We start from the raw sequence: 14,907 nt of genomic DNA, 5'->3' as shown, positions 1-14,907 counted from the left end.
TGAATGGTAGTAAACGCTTGCAATTTCTTCAAATACACCTTGCTGTTTTTAAAAGATCAATATTCCTTTTACTTCCTGCTTTTCCTCCTTTCTTTAACTAAAGGACTTCTTTAAGATGCAGTTCCCATCCAAATTAGAGTTATTAATAAATGCCCTTCAGAGCCAGGCCCACTGTGGGAACCCCTGTTAATCACACAAGATTCGCGGCAGTGCGCTTTCCTGTTTACCCGCTCCTAACCACACTGGACCGACAGGTGGGGCTGAATCTCACACACCTTTGTATCCACTGTGTCTACTCACGGATATAGTTCTGATACTTGCTAATATGAATACTTACTAAAAGAATGGGGGGGGGATCTCATTCGCTTCACTTAATTTGAGTTACAAGTTATAAAGTCCCAAATCTGCCTAGAAAGGTGAAGTCCATTAATTTTGAGTTGGAAAACTAGCAGATGCATTCATTCTAATCTGTTTTGTTTGGCACTGAATATTTTTAAAAATCACCTTTATTTGTTACACTATTTAAAAATTTGGAGATTTTAACAATAAAGCAGTATTTCTGGTCTTTCCTGAAAAATCAGGCCACATTGAGCTTCAATTCCCATGAAGCGACCAGCCACAGCCAGCTCTCCTCCCCCAAACCCCCACCCCACACCCCCGGCCCCCTCAGAATGAGCAGGTTTCAGTCTGAGATTCTCTGCCAGGCCCCCACCAGCATGAAAACTTCTAAGAACCTCACTCCTTAACCCTCTTGACTATTTACCCTGCTAGCACTTTAGTGGCCTTAGCCACATCTGGCTGAAATTCATCTGATAAAAAGAGGCTTTAACTTGGTGTGGGGCAGAGGGAAGAAAATACACAAATCTCAACCAGGCTCCTTCTAATGTTTTTCCCTTGATTTTCTCTAAACCCCTGGAGTTTCCTCTGAGTATCTGCCATATCACTTCTTTGCTCTCACTCCATCTTTCTGTGAAGTGAAAAGGTCAAACACAGAATTATAAAACCTTATGGAGCAACCTAGAGCTTTCCCCTACCAAGCTGCATATTCTCTGTGCATCTTGATTGGCACCTTTTACTTACGCATACCAGACGTGTTTCAGCTTTAAAAGAATGTCACCCTCTTCATACTCCAAACTAAGTCTCTCTCCCTGAGCCCAAATTTCATGAGAAAATATGCCTTCCGTCCAGTCGGCTCCACGGGTTAAGGCATGGGCTGAAGGAGGGGAAGGGAGCGGGGCTGAAAAGTTTGGGTGGATGGCTGTGTTGTTTACAGCGGCCTCCAGCATCAGGGACCGAGCAGGCACTGGAGTGGAGCTCGGAAGTGTGGAGGTGGGAGCAAAGCTGCCTCTTAAACTCAAAGCAGATAACAGCTGCTTCTCTTAAACACTGCACAAGAGAACAGATGTTCATTCCTTAGGGCGTCATTATTCTTAGAGCAGGAAGTTGTCTTTCTCTCCTTCCACAAAGGATATTCTAAACAACATGGGGTGCAGACAGCCAACATGCCTGGTGCCTTGCTCCACAACACACTCTAACTCCTGAGCACTCTCTTCCAAGAGAAAAGACTCTCTTCTGCTTGATCAGCCTCGTCACACCATGACTCAACCTTTTGAGCTGATCTAAGGAGGATGTGCAGACATTTTCCTTCAGACCCTTGTGGTCAGTACAGAGGTTCCAGATTCTTGGGATTGACTGCTAATTAGTCATGAGAAAGTCATACATCATTAAAGCTCTCATAAACTGCTTCTCTGACCATCACAAGAGAATTCAACTTTGTTTGCCCTGAAAGGGCTTGGGATACAGGTGATTTGAAATAAAACATACTGTCAGTCATTCTAACTTATCATTTATAAAATCAAATTTCTACATCTTACTAATAAGCAGGGGGAAAGATGTGGTGTGTCTGGGAGAGGTTGAAGTGAAATGAAGTGAAGTCGCTCAGTTGTGTCTGACTCTTTGCGACCCCGTGGACTGTAGCCCACCAGGCTCCTCCATCCATGGGATTCTCCAGGCAAGAATACTGGAGTGGGTTGCCATTTCCTTCTCCAGGGCATCTTCCTGACTCAGGGATCGAACCCAGGTCTCCTGCATTGCAGGCAGATGCTTTAACCTGTGAGCCACCAGGGAAACCTGGGAGAGGTTATGTATATACAATTCTGGGTTTTCATAGTTTCTTCCTTTCAGGGATCGTTTGATTTGTCAGAATTTGCAGTGAAATTTTTTTTGGGTAATATAACTTATGATATTGAATACTTAACAGAAATAACATTTTATAGACTCTGTAAAGCAATACAGTGCTATAAATATATGTATGCAGTATGACTGAATAACCCAGTTCAAAACTTGTGGAACTATGATACCACCTAACACTGTTCAAAGGTCTGTCCTGGTAACTCAGTGATAAAGAATCTGCCTGCAGTGCAGGAGACACGGGTTTGATCCCTGGATTGGGAAAGTCCCCTGGAGAAGGAAATGGCAACCCACTCAAGTATGCTTGTCTGGAAAATCCCACGGACAAGAGGAGCCTGGTGGGCTACAGTCCATGAGATTGCGAAAGAGTAGGACAAGACTGCGGAGAAGGCAATGGCAAGCCACTCCAGTACTCTTGCCTAGAAAATCCCATGGATGGAGGAGCCTGGTAGGCTGCAGTCCATGGGGTCACTAAGAGTCAGGCACGACTGAGTGACTTCACTTTTCACTTTCACACATTGGAGAAGGAAATGGCAACCCACTCCAGTGTTCTTGCCTGGAGAATCCCAGGGATGGGTGAGCCTAGTGGGCTGCCATCTATGGGGTCGCACAGAGTCAGACACGACTGAAGTGACTTAGCAGCAGCAGCAGGACAAGACTGAGTGCCTGAATAAGAACAACACTATTCCACACTGCTTAGTCTCCCACCTGAGAGCACAATGCTTGTGAATTCTTAGGGAAAAACAATTAGATATTTGCCTGCTTAATTTGAATAGACTTAAGCCTTTCAAAAGTTGGGCGTTCTAATCCGTGTCAAATTAACCAAATACTGAATGTAAAAAAATATATACAAAGCTCCTTGGATTAAATATTTAACCTGGCAAACAGTTTGCTAATATAATGTCACTTTTCTTCTGAGTCCTTTAATTACATCTGCCACTCAAACTAATAAAGAAACTAGTAATCATCTATTAATAAAGAAACTATTCCTCGTATGACTCTTTAGAGGAAATTCATTTAAGTCCCTTTTTTATTATACCTCCTTTTTCTAAGGCCTTGATCCCTTTTTCCCATTCTTGCAAAAATTAAAAACGAAGACGAACAGCTCTGGAAGTGAAGTTCACTAAGGGTGAAATAGGACACATTGCTCAGTGGCCTTTACTCAGAACCAGTTGTTCTGGGTGGCGCTGGCGGTCCAGCGGTGAGGAATTGTCTGCCAGTGCAGAAGACACAGGTTTGGTCCTGATCCGAGAGGACTCCACATGCCGCGGGCAGCTTAGCCTGTGCGCCAGCCACCGAGCCCTGCACGCCCAGGCCAGCGCTCCGCTGGGAGAGCACCGCTGCAGGGAGTAGTGCCGTGCACTGCAATGGAGAGAGCCAGCGCGCGGCGGTGAAGGCCCAGCTCAGTCATAGACAAACACACCTTATTTAGTGGGACTTCCCTGGTGGTCCAGTGCCTAAAACTCTGCCTTCCTGTGCAAGGAACTCAGGTGCGATCCCTGTTCAGGAGACTAAGCTCTCACATGCAACTGAAGCCTGTGCATCACAACTAGGGAGCCTGGACACAAAAGGCTCACACGCCACGACTAAGACCCCACACAGCCGAAAGTAAAACAGATACCGAAGAAAACAAACAGCTGTTGTGAATACCATCCGACTGATAAGGAACTACGTAACAGTTCCAGCAACATCCCAGATCAGCCACCACATTTGCATTTTGGCATATTGATGCGAAGAGCTGACTCGTTTGAAAAGACCCTGATGCTGGGAAAGATTGAAGGCGAGAGGAGAAGGGGACGACAGAGGATGAGATGGCTGGATGGCATTACCGACTCAATGGAGACGAGTTTCGGTAAACTCCGGGAGTTGGTGATGGACGGGAGGCCTGGCGTGCTGCAGTCCATGGGGTTGCAAAGAGTCAGACACAACTGAGTGACTGAACTCGTAATGATCATAAAAAGAGAAGTCTAAAAGCAAGGCGAAGCACATGGTGAGCAATCTCTGCTGTTAGGGGCTCTGGTCCCGATGTCCCACTGACTCTGTCACCTTGAATAAGACATTCAACCTTTGCCTATTTTCTCAACCTGTAAAATGAGCGGGTTGGATCAGACCATTGCTAAGGTTTAATTTATCTCTGCGACCATACAACTAGGATTTCTTACTGCCTTTTCACTTTGGAACCCAAGGCCACCCTGTGAGTGGCATCTAAATCTTGCCAGTGACATTCCTGTATAGATCCAGGCTCTGTCTCCAGTTCTCTAACCATTTAGATTGATGGTGCACCTTAGCTGTTAGGGTTACACTATGCTTTTTATGCTTGATTCCTTACAGGAGAGAAGAGACATTCCTCCTCTGCTGCTGCTGCTAAGTCACTTCAGTCGTGTCCGACTCTGCGACCCCATAGACGGAAGCCCACCAGGCTCCCCCATCCCTGGGATTCTCCAGGCAAGAACACTGGAGTGGGTTGCCATTTTCTTCTCCAATGTGTGAAAGTGAAAAGTGAAAGTCAAGTCGCTCAGTCGTGTCTGACCCTTAGCGACCCCACGGACTGCAGCCCACCAGGCTCCTCCATCCATGGGATTTTCTAGGCAAGAGTACTGGAGTGGCCTGCCATTGCCTTCTCCGATTCCTCCTCTAAGAAGGCTTGAATACAGGATCCTAGCCTCCACCATGAGAGCAGAGGAGGGTGAGACTGGTTACACGGCGGCCTCTATACTTCCTGCAGCAACACCCTAAATGAAAAATCGAGTTTTCAGAAATTGCCATCTTTTTTTTTTTTTTAATGTAGGGTAGGGAGGTGTCTGTATCATGGCCATTTGTTTTCAACGTTAATTAATACTCACTCACTTCTGGGTCTCCTTGTTTCTCCTCCTCCACCTGGAATACAGCCCTCACGTCATCGCATAGCTAGTTCTTTCCCGTTTTTGTATGTCTCAGCTGCACCCAAGAAACATTCTGTGGTAGACCCTGCAGCAAGGCGCCATTAACACAATATCTGCATCCACCTTTTCCGAGCAAGCCTTCGTTTTCCTTAGCAAGCCTTCGTTTTCCTTAAGAGTCAAGAAAGCTCAAAAATTTATTTCTTGGACTCCCTCTCATCTAGGGTTCCAGATGGAATTTGGTTTCTCCCATAAGGTGTACTTGAGGGAGACCTGGATTTCAAACTAACACATGAGGAACCCATGTTCCTGAAATGTGGTTCCAGAGGGTGTCAGCAGCTGTGGAGGCTGCAGTTCCAGCAGATGCTTTCTGACTCCCAAACTCTGCTGCCCTGGCTTACTCTGGAAGGAAGTGCTGTAATGGGTTTCTGATTCTAGCTTCCACGGGAGTTCCCACACTGAGCCAAACTACAGTTCTGTTGTAGGACTAATTCCTGAGGTGATCCAGCCACCTGCTCCAATTATGCAAAAGCACTTAATTATTTTCTGCTTTAAACAGTGAAAGGAGCTTCTGTTATCTGCAACTGAGTCTTCATGGTGCTCTTTGGGCAAGGTGTTGGTGGGCAACAGGTTCTCAGGGTGAGGCCTTTGGGTCAGAGAGCTCTCTTGGACTTGAAGGCAGAAGAGACTCAAGTTTCCGTTAGAGCAGCGCCACTCAAAGTTTGGTTCCAGCTTCTGCAGTGGCCTCTGAGAACTTGCTGAAAATGCAAATTCCTGGATTGTAACACACAACACAGACAGTGAAGGACAGGGAAGCCTGGCAGGCTACAGTCCACGGGGTCGCAAAGAGTCAGACCCAACTTAGTGACTGAACAGCCACTAACCACACAGAACTACTCAATCAGAAACCCTGGGAGTGGAGCTCAGCCATCTGAATTATAATGAAACTTCCCGATGATTCTGGTGAGTGCAGAGCTGTGAGAACTGCTACATTAGCGAGTGGTTATTAATAATCAAGAGCATGTAATAGTCACTGAGGCCATCACGTGCAGTTATAAAGAAGGAAATCCTGCTTGAGGACCCGTGATGGCTGCCGTATCATACGGGGGTGGAAGGCTGCTGCCAGCTGCTGTGGAAGCATTAAAGAAGGGGAGGAGAAGCTCTGGGCTATACATTGTGCGGCCAAGTCACGATCAGAAAAGTAAAAGTTTTTATGGCCTTCCTAAAACAGTCTATCTGTCGAAGCACTAATGCAGCCGAAACCCACACTCAGCCTTATCCTGCAGGTTGCTGAATGACGGTCTAGGATGAAATCAGACTCGCCACACCGCACAGATGACCATTAGAGCACTGGTGAGCGGCTGAGGCCCCAGGAGTGGAACTGAGGCGCTGAGAAGGAGTGGGCAACTGCACGTGCCGAGCCGTCCATGCTGGAGTGCGTCTCCACAGTGCAGTTTCACTTGCCTGTGTCTTAGAGCCACAGCACCTGTCCTCCTGATTGTAATCACACAGTATTAGAAAATTATGTTATACATTTAGTCCCTCACTATTCTTTAAATCCCAAGAGGGCAAGAGATTGATTATTCATTGTTATATCTGGAACACCTAACATAATACTCACATAAAACAGGAGATAAATATGAATGTATAAATAAAAAATTTGTGATCAAGCACCTAATCAATTCATCAATATTTAATAATATTTAAGTGCAGTGCAGTCGCTCAGTCGTGACTGACTCTTTGCAACCCCACAGACTGCAGCCTACCAGCCTCCTCCGTCCATGGGATTTTCCAGGCAAGAGTACTGGAGTGGGTTACCACTGCCTTCTCCAGGGGATCTTCCCGACCCAGGGATCGAACTTGTATCTCCCTTATTACAAGCAAATGTTTTATCGTCTGAGCCACCAGGGAAGCCCTAATAATATTTAAACATAATATTTAATAATATTTTAACACAATATTTAATAATATATAATAATATTTAACAATAACTTAATTTGGTAAAGAGCTATAATACAAACATTAAAATTAGTAATGAACCATACTATGTCAGACACAACAGATAAACTGTAGACTGTGCCTTCTCTTATAGTTCAATATTCACTTTATTTACTTTTGAAAATTTTTATTTATAGCTGACTTCCTTCTTTCATTTGCACAATGAATACTTCACATTATAATTTTAAAAACTCAGTGTAAGTGGCAATAAAGTTTGATTCACTCACTTGCAAGAATGCTGGAAACTCAGGATGGGAAAACAATTACCAAAAGTTTTCTGTCTTTTAGCAGCTCTCGTAGGAAGTGACTTAAAATGGTCAACTCAAGATGACTTCCCTCAAGTAGAGAATTGGTTATACATAATTCATAAACAAAAGGTTTACATTTATCTTAGAACATACGGTGCTTTTTTCTTCCAGTGTTTCCCACCTACCTGCTGTTGTTCTTTGGCTAATTAGAAAATGAGTGTCTTTTTATATACCTGTTAGCGCAACTGACACCATCGTGGGCCCATGGTGACCTTCCACTGACCCTCCCCAGGACTGTACTATGTAGTAAATAATTTTTCTGTCATCAAGGACTTTGTAGTTAATAGATATGATTCAGGTCCAGGTGACCCCTCTGCCCTGCTAGCTCCAAACAATGGTGAACACATTCCCTAACACATTCCCAGTACCTGTAAGACTAGTTACCCATGCATAAATCTTGACTTAGGAATGCACTTCCTGCTTCCAAGCACCTCCCCCACACCCCAGGGAAGCTATAAAACTGTCTCAATGGGCCCCGGTGGTGTGCAGTGCAGCACTGGATGCTTCCAAACTGTTGCTCATCTGATCCCACCCCGTAAGTTACCTTACAATGAAATGATCCATTGCTTATATGGAGCTGCCTGCCTCACTTAAAGATACCTCCTCAGTTCAGCGGGCACTTTTAGTTCCCGCCATCCTCCAACAACTTCCCTGGGTGTGCATAATTAGAACAGCTTCAGCAAAAAGACTGGGAACATGACAGAAGATGAAGGCCTCAATGTTGCTTCTCCTGTATTAGAACCGATTTTCCTCCCAGTATCACCACTACTAACAGTAACTGGTACATAATGTGCATGTGGGGGGGCCTATGTGCCAGGAACTCTGGGCACTGCAACTCTCTGAAGGAAGTCCCTTTACTCTCCTCTTTTTACAGAGGAAGAAACGGAGGCACAAAGAGACAGAGGCACAGACTCGCCTGGCATCACAGAGGTGGAACCTGAACCCAGACATCTCTCTCCAGACTCACGTTCGTAACCATCCTGCTATATTCACGAAACCGAAAGCTGGCATTGAAAATGTGTCTCAGCACCCCGCAACACGACCAGCTCTGTGACCAGTTAGCAGATGGTTTTATTCAACTATTAAATTATTTCCAGCTTCATAATCATTTTAAGGAAAAGAAAGTATCTTGTTGAATGCTTTGACGGATTATGAACTACGTTATTTCATCCTAGATTACAGACTTTCTAAAAGTCTGAATTTTCCAGAATCAGTCCTTCAACAAAGCATGTAAACCAGGTTCCTGTTAAGCAATCACTAAACAGTAACTATTTCTATTATTATTATTATTAAAATAGGACTCAAGGACTAACAGTCTGATGGAGAAGACAGACACATAAATAATTGAAATACACAGATTTTTAAGTAACGACAACACAAGTATGCTGATAGTTTGCATGAGTGATTGCTAACAACACAGTGATGGAGAACTTAGGTACACATTTACTGTTTTAAAGTTATTTCGAACAGTTAATTCTGACTGGCCACAGGGTGCCCAAATTAAACCCTTCTGGGTGTGTCTGTGATGGTGTTCTTGGAGGAGACAAGCATTTGAATCAGTGGACTCAGCAGGGCAGACTGTGCTCTCCAGGGTGGGTGGGTACACCCAGGCCACGGAGGGTCTACACAGAGCCTAAGGTGGGAAAAGGAGGAATTCGCCCCTTTTTGCTGCCTCCCACCCTGCTGGAGTGGGGACATCCCATACCTTCTCCGGCTCTTGGACCGGGATTTCAGCCATCAGCCTGCCCTGTTCTCGGGCCCTGTAAACCCACCAGACAACACCATGGGCTTCCTGGGTCTCAGGCTTGCAGACAGCAGACTTCTCCACTCCCGTAATCACATGAGTCAATTCCTAAGAATCTCTCTCATGTATATACAAAATCTCCTACTGGTTCTGTTTCTCTGGAGAACCCTGATTAATAAAGTCACCTATCTTTATAAAGTCAAGGACAGTCATTCCTGAGCTTTATCAGTACCTTACTTAAGACACACGACGGCCCTTCTCTTATTCAACTACTGCTTATTATGAAATAACTATTTACACAACAGAAGGGGACACCCTGGAGTCCCTTTTACACAACCATGGAAAAAAAACTTTATAGGAAAGAATACATTTTAAAAATGCATAGTCTCTTTGAAGTCCATAAAGCACATGCTCATGGAAAATAAGAATACACTTGGGTAAGATAAATATAAGGGTCATTTAAAAATTACTGAGTTTCATATTTTTGGTGGATGCTCATGAAAAAAGGTTTATATTTAGCCTGTGGCAAAGTCTCTGGTAACCTCAGAAGGAAATACAGACATGTGGCTACACAATGTGCTCAACTGTATGATCTTCAAACAAAAAGGTCACACTGTATCAGAGGCGTTCAGCCTGCCTCAGGTCTGATGTATCAAATGTCAGGAGGTAAAACAAAAATCAGAGAAACAACTCCTAATAGCCAACTATTAAGAACAGGCTCCTTATTCAGAAAGTTATTTATCATAATAACTCTGAAAAGGAGGGCGGATACTGAACTTGGGTCTTCCGTAAAATGTCAAATTTTTCCTGTGAGCTTCAGTGTTTTATGAAGGCATTTTGTTACATTCCTCCTCGATGTTTATTCAACATAAATGTAAAGGGGAAAAGAGACTTTCCTCAACGATACATTATTTAAGGAAGTTATTTACGGGAATAAAATTAAGACATTGGACATGCTTGTTGGTGGCCACAGGAGAGATGCCCCGTTGGGTATCTGAAGTTCTCCTCACCAGTCTCCAGTCACTGCTCACCCCTTGGGGCATTCTTCTGTACACAGCAGTTTGGGTCCGGGTCTCTGGACAAAGCCACACTGTAGCCATCACATTACACCCTGCAGACGTTTCATGTCTTCCTCATGTTTAATGTGCACAGGAAATGTGTTCTTAAAGAAAAAGCCCCGCACAATTAGTGTATAAGGCTGTAGACTGAACCTTTCCTAAGAAGATTCAAATACAAATGAGAAAGAAACATTACCAATACAAAAAGAGGTGAATATTCCAACTTGGCACGTGGAGCCAAATCTTGAAGAGAATGCAGAAGGGGGTGCGGCACGGCAGGCCCAGATTAGTGTGTTTCTTCAATAATTGTATCAATGGACTTTACGATTTCCCCTTCCTTTTAACATTGTATAAACGGACTCCTTTAAATCACAATACGGAAGAGGCACAGACTGTAAAAAAACCTGAAAAATTAGCGTAAAGTTTTCCAAAACCATGTAAAGAAGGCACAGGACAGTGTCAAGATTCCAATAAAGTCCATACCTGCTTATAAGTAAAACTTCAGAGAAAACGTATGACTACAATTGGGACTAATACACAGATGTGGCTAACATCCAGTTAGTACATAAGAAGTTCAAGAACAGTGCCACCATACTTTGGAGCTAAGACTGCCACTGGAATTAATCCACTTATCAAAAGAAAGTAGGAAGAATCATACAGAAGCTATTAAATCTGGCAATGTGGAAGACATACAACCCAATTCATGTTATAGACATCTATAAAAATGAACGCATCAGCTGACCGTGGAGAGGAAGTGAAAGGACCCACACTGTTCAACAAGACCTCCAGCGCTTTGTGAGGAAGTAGCTGCCCTACTGGATGCCTTGTTACTACACTACGGATCAGTGACCCTGGTCATCAAGCTCATGGGGTCAACTCTTCTTCATTATTATCTGCTCAGAATTTTCCATCTGTAAAATTTGATTATCCACAGAGATTTCTCCCAAAGAAGGAATGAGATGAGCATCTTGACATAAGGAACTGGCTCTGTGCTCTAACACTGCCTTCGGCATTAAGAGATTTCAATCAGGCATCTGGTTTTGCCCTTCACTGCTGTTACAGGCCGGAGAAGGTAATGGCAAGCCACTCCAGTACTCCTGCCTAGAAAATCCCATGGACGGAGGAGCCTGGTAGGCTGCAGTCCATGCGGTCGCTACGAGTCAGACATGACTGAGCGACTTCACTTTCCCTTTTTACTTTCACACATTGGAGAAGGAAATGGCAACCCACTCCAGTGTTCTTGCCTGGAGAATCCCAGGGACGGGGGAGCCTGATGGGCTGCTGTCTATGGGGTCACACAGAGTCGGACACGACTGAAGTGACTTAGCAGCAGCAGCAGCTGTTACAGGCAGCATTCACAGACATGCTTGATCAAGAGGGTTCGTGTGAAGTTACTGAAAGGGTAAGGTCAGGATGAGGTATAAATTCTGTCCTAGGAAATCCTGCCTGAGTGGGTAGTTTCTTCCTCTCTCCCTATTTTGATACAGGATCACAACAGGGTCTGTTTGCTTTTAGACACAATATCTACAATTAAAGAAATTGCTATAAAACAGAATAAGCTATAGGGACTGGAACTGAATCAGCGCCAACTCCATGACAAAACTGGGAAGCTCATCTAAACAACTAAGCTCTAATAGATATTTACTTACTGTGATTCTAGCAAGAGAGGGCAGAAAAGGCACCCGATCAGTCAGACATTCAGTTACTTGTAACAAACACTATTTCATTCTGATATCTTAACTATGACTTTCTAATGATCATAGCCAGGTCAGTTGGAGTCCTTTTATTTTTATCTCAAAACTTGTGATGAAAGATCATTAAAAGGCATATGACAAAATGCTTGTTTAAGGCCTATTTCTGCTACACCCAATTTTAAGCCAACAAAAAATAAGATTAAAATTGGGACAGAAATGTCAAGTAAAGCAAGGTGAAAAAAGGGATTCTGAATTTCCTATCAACTTTGTAATACTTTCTGCTATAACTAAAACTTTTCTGAACACAGAAGTATTTAGTGTACTTAAGCACAGTATTTCAAGAACGCATTGCTAAAAATAAAAATTAAGCCTTTGACAGCTTTTCAATTATTTTAGGTTTTAAATTGAGATGAACCATCAGACATGTGACTAAGATAGTAATTCTGGTAATTGCTGGATGATGCAGGCACCTGTGTAGTTGGGGCTGCATAGGAATTTTTATTAGGTTGATAGAAAACAGTTGAAATCATTTTCTGAATTTCAACCAATTTAAATGAATTATCTGACCTACGTTATCCTATGTTATCCTAAATTTCTCAATGCAGCTGCCAGAAATCTCTTTTCCAAATGGAACAACAGATGGTTTTGAACAATACTGCAATACAGCAATGCTCAGTTTTTCCAAAGTGTTTTCCTCTTGCTAAAATTATAAACATGATTGAGAAAATAATTTTCAGGATTTTCTGAAAGACTATGCTATTTTCAGAGTAAAAAGCAAAATTCAATATCCTAATGAATTTTTTAAGCATTATCTTTGCTAGTTTTTATCTAAAACAACACATGAAGAGTGCAACCTAGCCTCGTTTTGCAGTAATATAAATCCCACAGAGCTCGCAAGCACTTCAAAATGTTTCTCTCCATGTGATCATTTCCCACTCACAGTATGCAGTTAGTGTAAAACTCTAGCACTCTAGGAGGATTAGACAAATGGGCAATTAAGCCTGATGTGAGAGATATTTTAAACTTTTAAACCTTTGTAAATAATTGAAAAACAGCTCATCCCTTCAAACATCATCATGAACAAAAGAAATATAGCCAATTCGAATGAGGCTAACGCCCAGAAAAGCTTAACCTTTCAGATGAAATCATCTCGAGCTCCTTCGACTGTTGTTGGCAGATGACTCAGCTTCATACTCAGTGATTTAATCAAGAATCTATGGTCTGGACCCTCCTTCCTTTCCTAGCTCGTTCTCTCCAGGGCTGTGCAATGATGTGTGTGCTTTGGGTCTGGGCTGTCTGTCCTGGTCCTACTCACAACCTGGGAGATCTTGAATAGGGCAATCTAAACTCAACCTCAGATTCCATTTTCAAAATGCTAATACTGACCTTACAGGGTAGCTGTGGACTTAATACACTTAACATACACAAAGAACTTCAAACACACCAGGTTTATGGTAAGTGCTCAGTTAAGTGTAGGGCTTCCCGGTGGCTCAGATGGTAAAGAATCTTCCTGCAAGGCAGGAGACCCAGGTTTGATCCCTGGGTTAGGAAGATTCCCTGGAGAAGAGAGTGGTAACCCACTCCAGTGTCCTTGCCTGGAGAATTCCATGGACAGAGGAGCCTGGTGGGCTATAGCCCATGGGGTAACAAAGAGTCAGACAGGACTGAGTGACTAACAGAGTAAGTGTAGCTATAATTATCACCCCTTTTCTCTGGTCTTGGCCAAAGAAATGTCTCTGTAATGCTTAGACCACTTCCAGGTCCAGATCTATGTCACCATCCTACATTCTTAGGCTCACGCTCACCTTGGACCTTGTCCCTTCGTCCACGAATATGTTGCCTCTCCTGCTTGTGAGCAAACTGCTCAGAAGCACAAAACAAAGCAATAAAAAACTTCACGTGATGCAGCCAACACCCTTCTTAGCTATTTCATTTTTTCATACAAAACATACTTTTTAAACTACTACTCATTTCCTCCACTTTCTCACCATCTAGTCCGACTTTTTGCATTTTCACTCCTGAAGCTGCCTTCTCAACCATTACCTAATCACTGAATCCAGCAGCCTTTTCTCAGTCCTATTTCTCAAGCTTCCCGCAACAACTGATGGGATCTCCTTCCTGATAAAAGCTGTTCTGCTTGCCCGCCCTAGCCAAAGTCTGCCTCCCTGTCTAACTACTATGTCTCTGCCTTAGCTGGTTTCTTTTCCTACGGCTTCCATCTAAACGTATCCCTGCAACAGTCCTGCCCTCAGCCTTGCACGCCTTTCCGCATTCCCCCGCACTTGCTCCATTCGTATTATTTCACTATCATGGGACTCCACCCCCAAGCCCTATCGTTTAACCTCCAAATTGCCGCCTCTAGTTCCCTGCCCTTCCCAGGGTGCAAGATGTCCATCTGGTTGTTCCACCCGCATCTCAAACACCGTGTTCTGCATCACCTCTCTCTCTTCCTTCTTTAATATTTCCACTTTGGTTAATGAAGGGGATGATCATTCTTTGAACTGCCAGGGCCAGAATGTCTGAATCATCTTTAACCTCCTCCCTCCCTAAAGCATCACAGACAGGACGGCGCTAACGTGCAGCGCTCTGGAGACAGACGGCGCGACTGTCTATGCTGACTCTTCACTTCCTGCGGGTGCGACCCTGAGCTAGTCCGTGGGCTTCAGTGTGGCGTCCGTAGCACGGCTTGTGCAGTTTACATGACAAAACGTTATCTAAGGGCACGGAGCGCGACAATTTGCAAGCCACAGAGATGATGACAAAGAGAAGAACCTCAGTGGCCTCCGCGACCCTCTCACTGGTCCCGCGCTCCCACGACGTCTCAGACTCTTTACGTTGTCTCACATGGACGTGAACGCAGAACGCCAGTCTTGGGGGTCAGTGTCGAATGTCCATTAACCTCAACCACCGCAATCTCAATCCATCCCCAAACTCAGACATTCCTCTGACACATCAATGTGCTTTTCTCTCCTAGCATCCTAAATAAGAACTTGTGAGAATTCAGGAATTGACCTTATTTGAACCCAATTTCAAATA

The 14,907-nt window shown here is 43.9% G+C and overlaps 1 protein-coding gene across 4 annotated transcripts in view; it reads right to left on the bottom strand.

The window, feature by feature from the left end:
* Positions 1-14,907, bottom strand: part of PDE5A (phosphodiesterase 5A) — a 154,080-nt gene that overhangs the window by 39,525 nt on the left and 99,648 nt on the right. The gene's annotated exons all lie outside the window — the stretch shown is intronic.

Source organism: Moschus berezovskii, chromosome 5 (genome assembly GCF_049115385.1).
Source record: "Moschus berezovskii isolate FMDL1 chromosome 5, NW_MosBer_1.0, whole genome shotgun sequence".
Classification (NCBI taxonomy): domain Eukaryota; kingdom Metazoa; phylum Chordata; class Mammalia; order Artiodactyla; family Moschidae; genus Moschus; species Moschus berezovskii.
Note: the sequence above shows the minus strand (reverse complement) of the source record. Positions and strands in the feature narration are given on the sequence as shown.